This window comes from Schistocerca nitens, chromosome 4 (genome assembly GCF_023898315.1).
Source record: "Schistocerca nitens isolate TAMUIC-IGC-003100 chromosome 4, iqSchNite1.1, whole genome shotgun sequence".
Taxonomy (NCBI): Eukaryota; Metazoa; Arthropoda; class Insecta; order Orthoptera; family Acrididae; genus Schistocerca; species Schistocerca nitens.
The window spans coordinates 79005295-79021107 of NC_064617.1; the positions used below are offsets into that span (position 1 = coordinate 79005295).

Here is a 15813-nt window from a genome sequence, read left to right on the forward strand (position 1 = left end):
TCCAGTGTTCTCTCCCAGAGCTCTGCTACATCATGTGGTAGAGGCGGTACATACACCACATCTTTAATGTGTCCCCACAGAAAAAAGTTACATGGAGTGAGATCTGGTGATCAGGGAGGCCATTTCATGAAACAGCTGTCCCCTTCTGTAGCATGGTCGCCACGTTTGCAATTAGCACTGACTACCGACTATCAGCAAATTACCAAACTACGGTGTGGCGGTATACATGAATGAATGAAAAAAACTCTCTCTCTTTGAAATGACATATGTACGATATCTGTACAATGTTTGGTTTTTGTGTGATAAATAACTGAAAGTGTTCCCGGCTTTATGTACACCCTGTATGTTAATGATCTTCCATCTACTATACAACAAGCAGAATTAGTTCTTTTTGCATATGACTCTAGTATTGTAATCAATCCAAGCATATGTACAGAAATGGAACAAATTGTAAATAAAGTTCTTAAAAGTATCATTGACTGGTTTTCTGTGAATGGTCTCACCCTCTATTTAAAAAAGACACAACATATACAGTTCTTCACATCTATAGACACTACATCAACAATAAGTGTAACACATGGTGAGGAAATAATAAGGTGGAAATTCAAAATTCTTAGGGGTCTATATTAATGAGAATTTAAATTGGAAATTATATACATTCTGGAACTCTTAGAACAACTTAGTTCAACCAATTTGCACCTGGAAGCATTACAAATCTTGGGACGAGACAAATTAGTAAGTTGATGTATTCTGCATACTTTCATTCAATAATGTCAACAGAATTATGTTCTGTGGTAACCCATCTTTAAGAAAGAAAGTCTTCATCGCACAAAAATGTACTGTAACTATATTATGTTGTGCTTACCCATGATCATCTTGTAGACATCTGTTAAAAGAGTTGAGCATTCTGACTACTGTTTACAGTATATTTATTCCCTCATGAAGTTGGTTGTTCATAATACACCCCAGCTCAAAATGAACAATGAGGTACATAATTACGACGCCAGAAAGAAAAATGACATTCAGTACACCACTTTAGGGTTGTCTGTAGCACAAAAAGGGGCGCACAACGCTGCAACAAAAATTTATAATCAGCTAGCCAGTGACATAAAATGTGTGACAGCAAAGTAATATGTGAAAACAAACTGAGAAATTTTCTCCTTGAGAAACTACCAACAAGCTAGATTTGAATTCTTATTTCATTAAGAAATATTGTAAAAGGCAAGATTCAAGGCATTTTGTTTTACACATTTTAATTTTCTGATACTTGAATAGTGATTAGGCAGATGCAAGTATAATTTTCTTCTGAAAAAGATATTTCAGTTCTTTTGTAATAAGCATTAGCATACTTCAGAGGGGGAGGGAGGAATTATACTGAAAAGGTTGGTTGGTTGGTTTGGGGAAGGAGACCAGACAGCGAGGTCATCGGTCTCATCGGATTAGGGAAGGATGGGGAAGGAAATCGGCCGTGCCCTTTGAAAGGAACCATCCCGGCATTTGCCTGGAGCGATTTAGGGAAATCACAGAAAACCTAAATCAGGATGGCCGGACGCGGGATTGAACCGTCGTCCTCCCGAATGCGAGTCCATTGTCTAACCACTGCGCCACCTCGCTCGGTATACTGAAAAGGGTATTAACTTCAAGAAACTTGAGGGAACTTATATTAAGTCTTTTCTGTGAGTCATGCCCCATGACAATTATTGGTTATCACACATCACACACAGTTTTCTTGGGATGTTCTTCAATATTATGTTGCTGTGCTGATTAACCTTACGTTAATGCAGTCCTTGTCATCCTTTCTACTTCTAGCTTCACTAGGAACATGCAAACAGTCTACAAAGGAGACTGCTTACAATGTACATGTGCGACGCATTTTAAAACAGTGCCGAGGTCTTTAGGACTATTACCACACAAGACAAACAAAGAATACTAATGCATACATAGAGGGATGACACAAATGGTTAAATGTTTGTTTAACCCATGGGAGACCATCATCATGGAGATTGTGGGACAAACAGACGCAAACTATCCCAAGAAGAACAACTGCATTTACAATCGGTCTGGTGAGCTTTTTCCAAGTTTGGCATGCACCATCATATTGAAAGAGACTTCAAACCTAGAAAGCATTAAGCCATACCAACGAATTACAGCATACATCTAAAATAATTACTGGTCTCGAGTTTCATTTCATAAGTGGGTTTACTCTGCAGCTTTATGGTTCATTATAAAGTATTTGTGGGAAATCTTACAGTGAATCAGAACAACATGGTAGGAAAAAACCCTGATAAAAGAAAGCAATCCAACAAAGTACATTGAGTCCAAAATTTGAACTATCACATCTTACCTTGTAAGAGGTAGTAATGAAAATTTCGTTAAGCATTGTTCTGACTGGTTTGATGCAGCCCAACACAACTTCCTCTTCATCTTTGAGTAGCACTTACACAAAACAACTGTGTTATTCATATGTGATGTATTGAGACTGGAATTGTAAAACACAGGATGTCGTCAATCATCATCTGCATATGCTTTCGTTCAGTGTGCTGTTATGTTCCCCATTGCTTGCTCCATTACGATACCACAAATTTCATCTTCAAAATTGATGTTTCACCTCAGGCAAATCATGTAATTCCAGCTCTTGAGGTATCAAAACTTACAAATGACGGAATGTAGTGATCGATGACAAAAAATGGCTATGTGCCGTCACATAACCTGGTTATTAAGCTACTGCTACACTGCTGCCCCAATTGCCTTGACACGGAAGAAAACTGCAATACAGGCAGAGCATCTCCCAGCTGATTCAATTCTACTGTCATTGTGGCCTCAATTTCTGTGACTATAAGGTCCAGTACTCATACAGAAGGGACTACTACATTCATCAGCACACAGTTGCCACCTGAAAAACAAAACTGTTTTAGAACAAACAAATTATTTTATGATATTATCTTACAATAACAGAATTCATAATGCAATACCGAATGTTGATTTTTTTAAAAAAATACATCATCACATATTATATTAAGTTGCCTGGTAATCTGCATTGTAATCAATATCAATTTGAAATTACAAAGATTTCCATCACTAATGAAACAGCTTTTTCCAAATAATAAGACTATCTCAGCTTACATAATCAGCAGAACAGCTCAGTGCAAATTGTTTTCTATAAAGTGCCCAATTTTAGCAGCATATGACAGTGGTCTTAAGGAATTTAGATTTCAGCTTTTATAAGTGGAAAACTTGCATCAACTTTCATTTTTACAGTGTACATGCATCACAAATACGAATACAAGCAATTTGAAAATGACTGGTTTGATGTAGCTTTTCACACTAGTCTACCCATGTGCCAGTTTTATCCCTGTGTAAATACTAATACCTAAAGCGATTTGAAACGGCTTACAATCCTTTGTCTCTCTCTACAATTGTTACTCCCCCCACTTTCACCACTTACCAAATTAAATGTTAAATTACACATCATGAATCGTCGTCACTTATCCCTTCTTTTATTCAAATTGGGGCATGAATTTCATTTCTACAGATTTCAGTTCAGTAGCATTTAATTTGTTATGTGATCTACCCGTTGAGGCTTGGTTTCGCATACTGCATAATCTATTTTCCTTCTGTATGTAGCGCCCCTGTTAATCGTCCATACAACAGTAGGTCATTCCATCTCAAATCAACTAACAGTCTGAACCTTGGTATCTCAGATTTGGATGATTTTTTTTTTTTTCAGGGAATGTACCCACTAACACTAGTTTAAATTTGAAATTTCAAATTTTTCTGATCTTTGGTTTTTGAGTTTCAAGGGTTTAAATATAAAAAAACCTCAGTTTTTGATTAATCGATGATTGTTTTAAAATGCTGTAGCTCAAAAACTATACAACCTAGAGAGCTCAAACTTGCACCTTTGTTTTCCTCTATAAATTCCCTTCAATTTGATATGTAACATGACTATGCTACCTAAATTTGAAAATTTTAAACTATTCCAAAAAAACATTTTTTGAAATTTCCAAAATATGTACCCTCGGATTTTTTATAAAAATTGTATGTGTTGTCCAGTTTAACTGACTACATGCATGCAAAATTTCAAGATGGGATCTCAATGGGTTCTTCTATAAAATAATATTTTACTACCGCAATACACACTAGTGAGGTGAAAAGCAGACTATTTCTATGCAATGAATACTAACAAGGGAACCTCCCCATTGCACCCCCCTCAGATTTAGTTATAAGTTGGCACAGTGGATAGGCCTTGAAAAACTGAACACAGACCAATCGGGAAAACAGGAAGAAGTTGTGTGGAACTATGAAAAAATAAGCAAAATATACAAACTGAGTAGTCCATGCGCAAGATAGGCAACATCAAGGAGAGTATGAGCTCAGGAGCTGGGTGGGGGGCAAACTAAATATATACAAATTTAGACGCCTTGCGTAGCTACAACGTGTAAGTGAAGACAGCCATGCATGAATACCCACCCACCTTCCCAGGGGTCGTAACCCCTGCAACCCATAGAAGATAAAGATGCTTCAGTAGCTGATTAGTGTTTTTTGTCTTTTTTAAAAAAAAAATAAAAATCTCACGGGATAGAACGAACAGATCAGAAAGATAAATATAATAAACTAAAACAGAAATTGGAGGAAACAGATAATTAAAATAAGTAATAAGCGCTTTTAAATTTAAAAAAAAAAAAAAAAAAAATCTCACGAGATAGAACGAACAGATCAGATAAGTAAATAAAATAAGATAAAACAGAACTGGAGACAGCCACACTCAAACCAAACTCCGCGCCGTCATGACGTCACACACGACAACACCCTTACGTCACGGGTCAAAGCCGACGCGTGGGATCGGACGCTTCTGTCGACCCAAATTATGTTACACCTACCCTCACTAAATGCAAGTTGTATAGGTACCATGTGTATTAACTTTGTAAATACCAATTGGTATTAGAAATACAGTTCTATCCATGCAGATATCAACAAGTTAATCTTTTTCCCAAGTGAAATTACTTATATGACAATTTCTAATACAAGGAACGTGTTGTAAATGATTACAAATAACACAGGAAAACCAAGAAAAAGATAATCTCTGCCATTTACAACTAAGGATGAAGGTGAGTGGCTTTATTCAAAATTTTAACTTGCAGCATGTATATTACCAGTGTTCACTCTGATGCATAGTTAAAAGAATCATGAACATTAAATTAAAACAACACTATATCATTTAATGAATTAACAAACACTAAGGAGTAATGTTGCATCAAAAAGGCTAACAAAATAATTTAAGTTTGTTAGAATTACATAGGCCTACCTTAGTATTCATAGCCTAGAAATAGGCTCTTTTCACTTCACTAGTGTGAATGGCGGTAGTAAAATATTATTTTATACAAGAACCCAATGAGATCCCACCTTGAAATTTTGCACGCATGTACTCAGTTAGACTGGACAACACATACAATTTTTATAAAGAAATCCGTGGGTACGTATTTTGGAAATCTGAAAACATGTTTTTTTGGAATAGTTTAAAATTTTCAGATTTAGGTAGCATAGTCATGTTACATATCAAATTGAACGGAATTTTTAGAGGAAAACAATGGTGCAATTTGAGCTCTCTAGTATGTATAGTATTTGAGCTACAGCATTTTAAAACAATCATTGAAATTTGAGCTCTCTAGTATGTATAGTATTTCAGCTACAGCATTTTAAAACAATCATTGATTGATCAAAAACAGAGGTTTTTATGATTTTTAAACCCTTGAAACTCAAAAACCAAAGATCAGAAAAATTTGAAATCTCAAATTTAAACTAGTGTTAGTGGATACATTACCTGAAAAATAATTCATCCAAATCTGAGAGGTCATGGTTCAAATCATGTAGTTCAATTGGTTTATTTGACATGGAATGACCCCAGTGTTCTCCATAAAATCGAATACATAATGAATGTAACAAGAAAAAAATATTTGTAACAGAAAGTGAACGTCAAGAAATGAAAAAAAAATGTGCATTGCGACAGGGCAAGGCAACCACACCAGTGATGAACTAGGAGGTAAATTGTCCGACAAGCAGCACATAAGGCCACCAATTATGAAGTAGCATAGAAATTAATGAAAATATACAAAACTAACAGGCACAATGGGGAAACTTACGTTAACGTATTACAATAGTAGTCTCACAATTACATCATAATATAGTAACAATCACTCACACCTACCTACCTACCTACCAACTCTCTTTGATACAAATTGACACAAGGAGATACGAGATGCTACAACACAGAGAATAATATAACAAAAAACCTGAATGAAGTTTTCACTGAAGGAATGTCATACAGTAAGATTCAAAAGCAGAAACGGGTGCCTAGTGGTCTTCAAACGAATACACGACGCAAAAATTAATGGCACGTGATCCCCGGTGAGATGAAAAATTAATCAAAACAAAAAATTAATCAAAACACAATATGTATAATCTCGTGTTCTCCCCTTTCCAAGTTCAGTTCCAGCTCCAACTTCACGGGCTTTGTGAGAGAAACACACCGTAACTAATTGTTGTTAACCATAACATTCAAATACAGATCAAAAGAGTATGTTAAAATCACGGAAATACAGAAGCGTCCGATCTTACCCGTCGGCTTTGACCCATGACGTCACAAATACCGCGGAAACGAGTATAAACAATTCCAATATGGCGGATATAAAAACATCGCATATGTATTGTAAACACTGAAATACACAAGTTTCACAAAAAGCCTAATGACTGTAACGGGACAAGCGTGGGAAATTAGGGGTTTTTGGGTGCGGAGAAACTAAATATACAGAAATGTAGCGACCGACCGCCATTCAAAACCACGCAAAACAACGAAGTAAATCAACATCACAAAAGTGACCAAATACCAATACGTGTTTAAAGAACATGTATACGTAATATGAAGCAATTTGATGAACATATTGATCAAATCAATATTTTCGAATCATAGGCGGCCGCTGCCGCGGCCGCATTCCAAAAAAAAACTCCCAACCTAACCTCAAGTGGGCTACGCTACAGATCAATATGTTCATCAAATTGCTTCATATTACGTATACATGTTCATTAGTGTCAAATCAATATTTTCGAATCATAGGCGGCCGCTGCCGCGGCCGCATTCCAAAAAAAAAACTCCCAACCTAACCTCAAGTGGGCTACGCTACAGATCAATATGTTCATCAAATTGCTTCATATTACGTATACATGTTCATTAGTGTCAAATCAATATTTTCGAATCATAGGCGGCCGCTGCCGCGGCCGCATTCCAAAAAAAAACTCCCAACCTAACCTCGTATTCAGGGCTACGCTACAGATCAATGTGTAGGTCCCTTACGTGAGGGGTCAAAGCCGACGCGTGAGATCGGATGTTTCCAACCTATACCTAATACACAAAACATACATAAATAACAAAAAAAAAAAACGGAACTTACCTCAAAAAAGTTCCACCTCCACAAACTAGATTGGCCACCACAATCACACACAAATGCACACACGCACGCACGCACAGACACACACACACACACACACACACATACAAAAACACACACACACACACACACCAACGAAAAAATACTGAAGTAAAATAAAAACCCAACCCACCCAAACGTCAACCCCCTCCCCCACAACTCCAAAATACAACACACAAACACTATACAACAAAATAAACCACCCACCCACCTACCCAGCCCACCCTAACTAACCACTTTCGGTCTATACATTTTACCCACAGCCCTTAAAAAAACCCGAAGAATGCAATAGCCCTCTGGGACACTCTTCCGCCAACAGTACTCATCTAAATGAGACTGAAGGTTGGAAGAGCGCCTCTTCCCCCTCCCAAGAACTGAGTTAACCGCTCCCCACATCCCCTCAATTGTGTTAGTGCAAGCCCCAGTATCATAATTCTTAAACTCTAGACTGTGGTTCACTACTAAATGATTAAATCCCCTCTCACCCAACCCCCTATACGAAGAAAACGCATCTGAAACTACTGTGGACCCCGGCTCTACATACTCCTCAATTAACCCCACTAATTCAGGCTTCGACCTCCCCTCCACAATCCTAAAAACACATTCAGTACCCCCACCCCCCTGAACAACAGCCCCCCACACCCAAAGACCAGCCACAGACTTCCCCCTCCCATACTTCCTTTTACCAAACTGCGACTCATCCACCTCCACAAGCACCCCATGCCCACCCAACTTACCCCTGTACTTAATAAATTCGGAACACACCTCGCGGCAAAAGGAATACCAGTCTAAAACAGTCCTCTCACTCACACCAGTCTCAAACGCGCAAAAACTCTGTCCGCAACTGTAACAAAAATAATACGTAATAAGCACAATCTCACGCATGGCCAATCTAGACTTCTCGAACCAGGTACCACGCCTTACAGAACGCCATATGCCATCTTTCCGGCAACACCACATGTATCCGTCCCTGGTCCGAGAGTCCGGAACTTTAACCAATTTCATAGGTTCACGGCACACACCGCACTTCACGACCTCGGCAATTAAGCCAAATAGCTGAAGAAATTTAATCAGCTCTAAAGCTGTCTCCCCCATCATAGCCCTCAACCGAGAACTATTAATCCGGTCTTTCATATCCATTCCTGAACAAAAAACCACAACCGAATACACTTAATAACAAACTCACCCGACGTACAGCAATGAGCATTAAATTAACCATTAACTCACTATTAGAAATTCCGCTTCAAATCCAACACCTGAGCAACAGAAAACTGACCCCACCACACGAAACAAACGAAACAAACGAAAACCATGAACACACCACCAGAGAGCACGACAAAGAAAAACAAGACATCTACAAACACGCCACAATCGCAAATCAAACTCCGCGCCGTAATGACGTCACACACCACAACACGCTTACGTCACGGGTCAAAGCCGACGGGTAAGATCGGACGCTTCTGTTGACCCAAAATCACTGCACAATTTCTTTCTTTTCTGCATTATCAACCCGCAGTTTATAATAAAACATTTATTACAGCCAAACACACACGTAAGTTCTGAAAGGTTATACGGCACCATAAATATAATTATATGAAAACATGAACTTACAATTACGAAATTTTGTTCGAATCAACAGTTATCAATAATAGGAAAACTATCGTGTGTTGCCAACTTATTTTCGACCATGTCCCTACACGACTTGTGGTAAGTCCCTATGCTCATCTTAAAAAGTCCCCACGGACGCAAAAAATTCTAGACTGACTATATAAGAAAAAGAGTTAATCATGTATTGGGTAGCAACAATTTCCCTTTATTAGCTATTTTGAGCACTGAACGTTCATTATTTCCAAACAAAATATTCCTAATGTTATTTGGGAACCTGCTGCTGTTGGTTTCTACATCATGTGCGGCAGTTCATAACTTTATGGCTCTTGAAGGCGCCAACAGAAGCTGTGAAATGGAGTATTTATTATGGGAATGACGCAGTATTTTCAGTTATATTGAACCGGAAGTGTAAGAAATGAAAAGGTTCGTTTAAGTTTTTATTTTATAAAATTTTATTGTCTGTTACTTTTAGCTAAGGGTGTCGGGCACCGGTAACTTGGGAAGCACGAGGTAGCGGGTAGGGGTTGGCAAGGGGAAATAATATTACACATTATACAAAAACGTTAGCTTCCAGGCGCAAATTTTTATTTCTTCAAATGACTAGTTTTGTAGTTTCACGAAGTCCTAATCCTCAGATTATTATACTGTATTATGTAACGCCGAAACGCTAATTTGAAAAGATAAACATTTAGATCTCAAAGCTGACTTTTTATGTAATGGTAAAACAAAACAGGTGCATTGTAAGTGCTGAAACCAGTATACCTTCCAATATTCTCAAAATGTTACGCCGTTCTAATAACTTACGCAGCTCTTGGTTCTTATCGAATCTACGGTTTCGAGTCCCACTGCGCATCTTACGCACTCCACTAACATAGGGTTCGTGGAGAACCATAACCACCTGACAACGTTAATGGCTACTGCGCTATGCCGCCGTTTGTGTTCGACTGTGGCTATGCTGTTAGTTAACTGTGGCTATGCTGTTAGTAAGGTAGTTATTGTTGCATGTTCCACAGTTCATTGTGCACGATATATTCGTAATGATGTGGAACGAGTCATTTTACATTCACATTACAAATTAATTTCTGTATACAGTTACATTCCGAAAGTTTCTGAGTTTCTTTTTATTTTTGTATAACAGAAAGAAAAAAAGTACATGGATGTGAGTTAGTAATTCCTACCCTCCACCTTTCACACATTACAGTAATAGAATTTGCTCTACAGAATAGAAGGAGTTGTCAAGGAAAAAGTTCTTCAGTTTGTTTTCAAATTTTACTTTGCTGTCACACATTTTATGTCACTGGCTAGCCGATCATAAATTTTTGTTGCAGCGTTGTGGACCTCTTTTTGTGCTACAGACAACCTTAAAGTGGAGTAATGTAGCTATGTCTTTTTTTCCTGGCATCGTAATTGTGTATCTCATTGTTGTACATAATCCACCACAGCTCAAAAGGAACAAACTTCATGAGGGAATAAATATACTGTGAAGTAGTAGTCAGAATGCTAACTCTTTAACAGATTTCTAAAAGATGATGGTGGATAAGCACAACATAATATTCTTACAGCACGTTTTTCTGTGATGGAGACTTTCTTTCTTAAAGATGAGTCACCCCAGAACATAATTCTATTGACATTATTGAATCAAAATATGCAAAATACGTCAACTTACTAATTTGTCTCTCCCCAAGACTTGCAATGCTTACAAGTGCAAATGTGGTTCAAGTGATTTTTTCTAAGAGTTCCAAAATGTATATTTTTTCCAATTTAAATTCCCATCAATATGGATCCCTAGGAATTGTTGAGTTTCCACCCTATTTATTATTTCCTCACCATATGTTACTCTTATCATTGGTGTAGTATCTATAGATGTGCGGAGCTGAATATGTTGTGTCTTTTTAAAACAGAGGCTGAGACCATTTGCAGAAAACCAGTCAATGACACTTTTACGAACTTTATTTACCATTTGTTCCATTTCTGTACATATGCTTGGATTGATTACAATACTAGAGTCAGTTGCAAAAAGAAATAACTCTGTTTGTTGTATAGTAGGCGGAAGTTCATTTTCATATATGAGAAACGGTAGTGGACCTTAAGACTGAACCTTGGGTAACCACATACATGATTTGTCGCCAGTCAGAATTATGTCCCAGGAGCTACATTGCTTGAATTACTAAGTACAGCTTTCTGCATTCTTTTGGCTAGATATAATATTATCCATGAGCTGGCTGTACCATCAACCCCATAAAATGTCAATTTATCTACGATAATACTGTAATTCACACAGTCCAATTCCTTAGATATGTCGCAGATAATACCAACCGGCCCTTTTTATTATTTAATGCTAGTAAAATCTGGTGCGTCAGCATGTAAATGGCATTCTCAGTAGAGTAACGCTTCTGCAACTCAAACAGTGATTTGCTAAGGATACTACTGTTGCTAAGGTGAGATACTATTCTAGAATACATCGTCTTCTCAGAAATTTTGGAGAATGATGTCAACAGTGAAACAGATCAGTAGTTATTGACATCTCTCTTATCACCGTTCTTATAGAGGGATTTAAAAATGGCATATTTCAGTTTCTCTAGAGAAATGCCTTGAGTTAGTGACGCAATACTTATTTTGGATAGTACTGTGCTTATTACACGGAAACAAATTTTTAGAACTCTAATGTAAACACCTTCAACCAAATGAGATTTCATTTTTGAGAACATGTGTAGGTTCCTTAATTTTAGAAGGAGAAGTTGGTGATACATTCAAATGACTGAATTTTATGAGAGTTACATTTTCAACATATTGCTCTGATTTTGCTCTTGAATTTTTTGTCCGTACATTTTCTACTATATTTAAGAAATGAATGTTAAATGGTTTTGGTATAACTTTCATTCATTATTTATAGCAGTTTCATTCAAATCAATAGTGATGTTGTATTGTTCTATGGCTCGTTGTCCTGTCTCTCATTTCACTACATTCCATATATCCTTATGGCTGTTCTCTGAAGTACTGATTTCTGACAATTATGCGCATGTTTCTTGACTTTTTAGTAAGCTTTTTTTTGGTAATTGTGAGTATTTTTCGTAGTGTGCAACTATTGCAGGACCTCTACTTCTTCATGCCAAAAGATAAATCTGTCTTTTCGTTTCACAATATATTTTAATTTCTCTAGTGATCCATGGTTTTCTACATAGCTGTTTAGTGTCCTTTCTGATTAGCTTGTAACATTCCAACAGATTAATTCCGTAGCCTACCAATAAAAAGGTGACTAACCTCCCAATAAAAATGTGACTCATATATGACCTTTCAAAAGAAATCTCGTAATGTAACCTTTCAATAATTAACTGACTGTGAATCTAAACTGGTAAATCTGGACGTCAGCAGTGCTGCGTCATGGCCCTGAAAAATCATTCTAAATAAGCTGAAAATTCTTGCCTCAATTATGTCGCTGGGTAATGTGTATATACCTGCTCCTATAAGAAATGTTTCTGGCACAGCCCAATGCAATGCTGGCCACTAGATTTTGTTATGTATGAAAAACAACTGATTTTCTTTACGATAATCGGCATGACTATGGATAGGAGAAATTAGTAAAAACTTTAAATTCAGATGAATGACTGTCGAAACTTATCTTTATAAGAAAGGTTATTATTGAAAGATTTTTGAAAAACATTTACATAGGATCTTGATATAACAATAGTACAAAAATCAGTTGTAGCGCAGCAATAAAGAACAATAATATTTTGCTTTTACCTGATACTACATCGCTCAGGCACCACTAGCGTTCTCCACGACCGGCCTTGGTAATTTCATAACTCTACTGCTCTTCTCGAGCTACAAAACACCACTTTCTGTGGGCTATACAACTAGACAACTGCTCTCTACGAGCAACCTGACCCAACCATCCAACTGCGGGCTACTACTACTACTGCTGCCGACACTGCTCTCTGGTCTGTGATTGTATTGTAGCTTAAATATCACAGGCAGCGCGTGAGCAATCCATCGAATTTACATCTGCTCGAGTACGCTAGCAATAAATTCCTTAGTCATGGACCTCTTACAAGCTCATGCAGAAAGACATTTCCAAATAATTATATGAATTTATTGTGAACTAGATTAAATTTTATGTTAGCTTTTGGTTCATTATAAATTACCTCCCAGGTCATTTCCAGTAAACTGTTCTCAAAAACATTTATCATGGAGTCATAAATTATTGTAACTGATTTCCATGAGAAATATACATGCTGTATGGCACAATGTTATTTATCCTAACTAACTTTGCATCATGATCAGAGAGATTATTTGTTACTGGGTAAACAATGTTTTCTTTGATGAAGCTCAAAGCAAGAAAATAACTATCAATTGTGGTCCTACTGCCTTTATCCACCGAAATTGGAAAGTTAACTACTGAGATCAAATTGTAGGATCCAAATAAGGATTCCAGATCATTTTTTAATCAGAATCCTTTAGAAAATCTACACTGAAGTCACAAGAGACTATTAATTGCTTGCTGCGGTCAGACAGACAGCACAGTAGGGAATTGGGATTCCTTATAAGTAGTTCAAAATTTCCTAGTGAGGATCTATATATAGTTACAATTAAAAGTGTACTATTTTTCAGTATTAATTTACAAGCACACACTTCAGTGTGTTGATACTACAAAATCTACTTGCCTCAATGTTTTCGAACTTCTGTCTTAATATATGTCACAAGTCCTCCTTTCTCCGTGTTAGATCTGCATGAGTAACCTGCTTTTATATGTAATTAATCTAACCCTGTGGTTTTCGATACCACTGGATGGCTGCAGTTACTAGGAGCATGAAATGTTCTTAATTCTGTTGACGAGTTGCACTCATGACCGGGAAGAGGGGATCTAAATAAAGGGAACAGGTATTAATTTATACCTTTCATTTACAACACGAAATAATAACTACTTGTACAGGACATCATGGAGTGAATAATTTCATTTTTATACTTACTCACTTGTCTGGTAACAGTAGCTACTCCTTTCTGTTAAAAATGCAGTAAGTAAACCTTTCATTAACTCGATGAATACTGAATAAATACAGTCTGGCAGTAAAGTAAATTAACAAAATTTGGTGTAGGTAAACATATTCGCTCACTCCTTTTTCACTGAAGACATCTTTTGGTGACTGTATTTGCTGAAGATTACTTAAAATCATATATATGTTGATCATGCAAAATCAGAGGCTTGTCACTTACTTGGTAGGTTCTTCAATCTTAGTTCTGAGCTTTAATAACAGATTTAACTCTTAATAATGCGTTAAGAAGTGTAGATCCCATTTCATTCCGTTTTTTTGTTGTAGTGTTACATAATATAGAAAAATGTTTCTGGTTCTGCATTTGAATGCACTTGAGTTAACGCTATATTTGCAAGTATAGAAATATTTTTAGAAATCTGTTTGTCCTTCGAAAGTTTTGATTGATGACAGTTTACTCCAAAAGACTTCAGGTGATTCTTTTTGGAGGAGGTTCTTGTCTGTTGCATCAAACAGCAAGGTAATGAACTCCATTCATTCTGTAAACAGACAGGATTGGGTAACAAATGCTCATAATTTTCTGAAATATTTGCAAATCTGCTGTATCTGTTCTCCTTTTATAGTGAAGAGCAACATCTGGAACAACAAATTGGATCTAGTGAAGTAGTGATTCTGTTACTGGTAACCTAGGTGTATCACTTCCATTACTGCAGTTTGATAAAACTGCAGGCACCATAGCCCAAAATGATCAATATCTGTGTTGTCGTTTCCAGTGGAAGTATTTAACAACTCTAAAACTTTACTTACTTTAGATCAAATCTTCCTTGGAAGTAAATACTCAGAGTCAGGAGGATTTATTTTATCCATTTTTAAGGGAAATGGGTTTCATAAAGTTCTGACAAAGTGTTCTGACTAATGTCTAGCTTTGATACTGTAGCTGCCCTATTAAATTAATTCTGCTTACTTTGAAAAGAAGCATTTGCAGAGTTAAAAAGACCAAGAAAGTATTTCATAAATTCAAGATAAGCTTTTGTATAAACATTAAGTTCTTGTAATGAAGAGGGCATTGCTTGTCTCCTGCTGTTGTGGCTAAAGTAGGGTGTTATCTGTCATTGAACCTACTATGTTTCTCAGTAATTTAATTGCAGCTTTACCGGCAACAGTCTGCGAGGAATGACAGACATTTAATAACAAATAATGAGTCATCTGCCACAGCTTTCAATATCATCGCCAATGAGCAACTTTCTCCTACCATCATGCTTGCATTGTCTGCAGACATGGCAATAACATTTTTAGCTAGAATGTTTTTCTCGTTGAAGCATGTGATGGCTGCATCAAAGAGTTTGTGCACTACAATTTATGGCATCTGAAGTTATGACTCTCAACAACTGCATAACAGTATACTTCTTGTCTTCAGAAAAATATCTAACAACTACACACAATATTTATTTTACTGGAAATATCAGTGCCTTCATCTACAAATAATGAAAACATTTGAGTTTGCAAAATATCGTTGAGTTCATAGACTCTATTTTAGCTACAACATTTTTTTTAAATACTTGTGCATTTTGTTCTATGTATTTCTGTGTTACGGGAAATTTTAGAATCGACGAAAATGTCTTTTATGAGCTCACCTATATGATCTGCTGTTAACGAGGATAGTGAGTGCTTAGTAAATGCTATCGCCAATCTTATTTCAGCAATTATGGTGTATTCTTTGAGCTTACGACTTGTGG

General features: G+C 36.8%; 1 long non-coding RNA gene across 6 annotated transcripts in view; it reads right to left on the reverse strand.

The window, feature by feature from the left end:
• LOC126253088 (uncharacterized) overlaps nt 1-9447 on the reverse strand; it is a 30521-nt gene extending 21074 nt beyond the window's left edge. Inside the window, exons 1-3 of one of the 6 annotated variants that reach the window (XR_007545895.1) lie at nt 6616-6706; nt 2345-2893; nt 866-1072 (exon numbers count right to left, since the gene is read on the reverse strand). This is a non-coding gene — a long non-coding RNA (uncharacterized LOC126253088). Of the gene's footprint in view, nt 1-865; nt 1073-2344; nt 2894-4474; nt 4606-4750; nt 4954-5305; nt 5415-6209; nt 6310-6615; nt 6707-9092 lie in introns of those variants that run through there. The other 5 variants (XR_007545896.1, XR_007545897.1, XR_007545899.1 and 2 more) reach the window with 5 other exon arrangements.
• Nucleotides 9448-15813: the final 6366 nt, after the last annotated feature.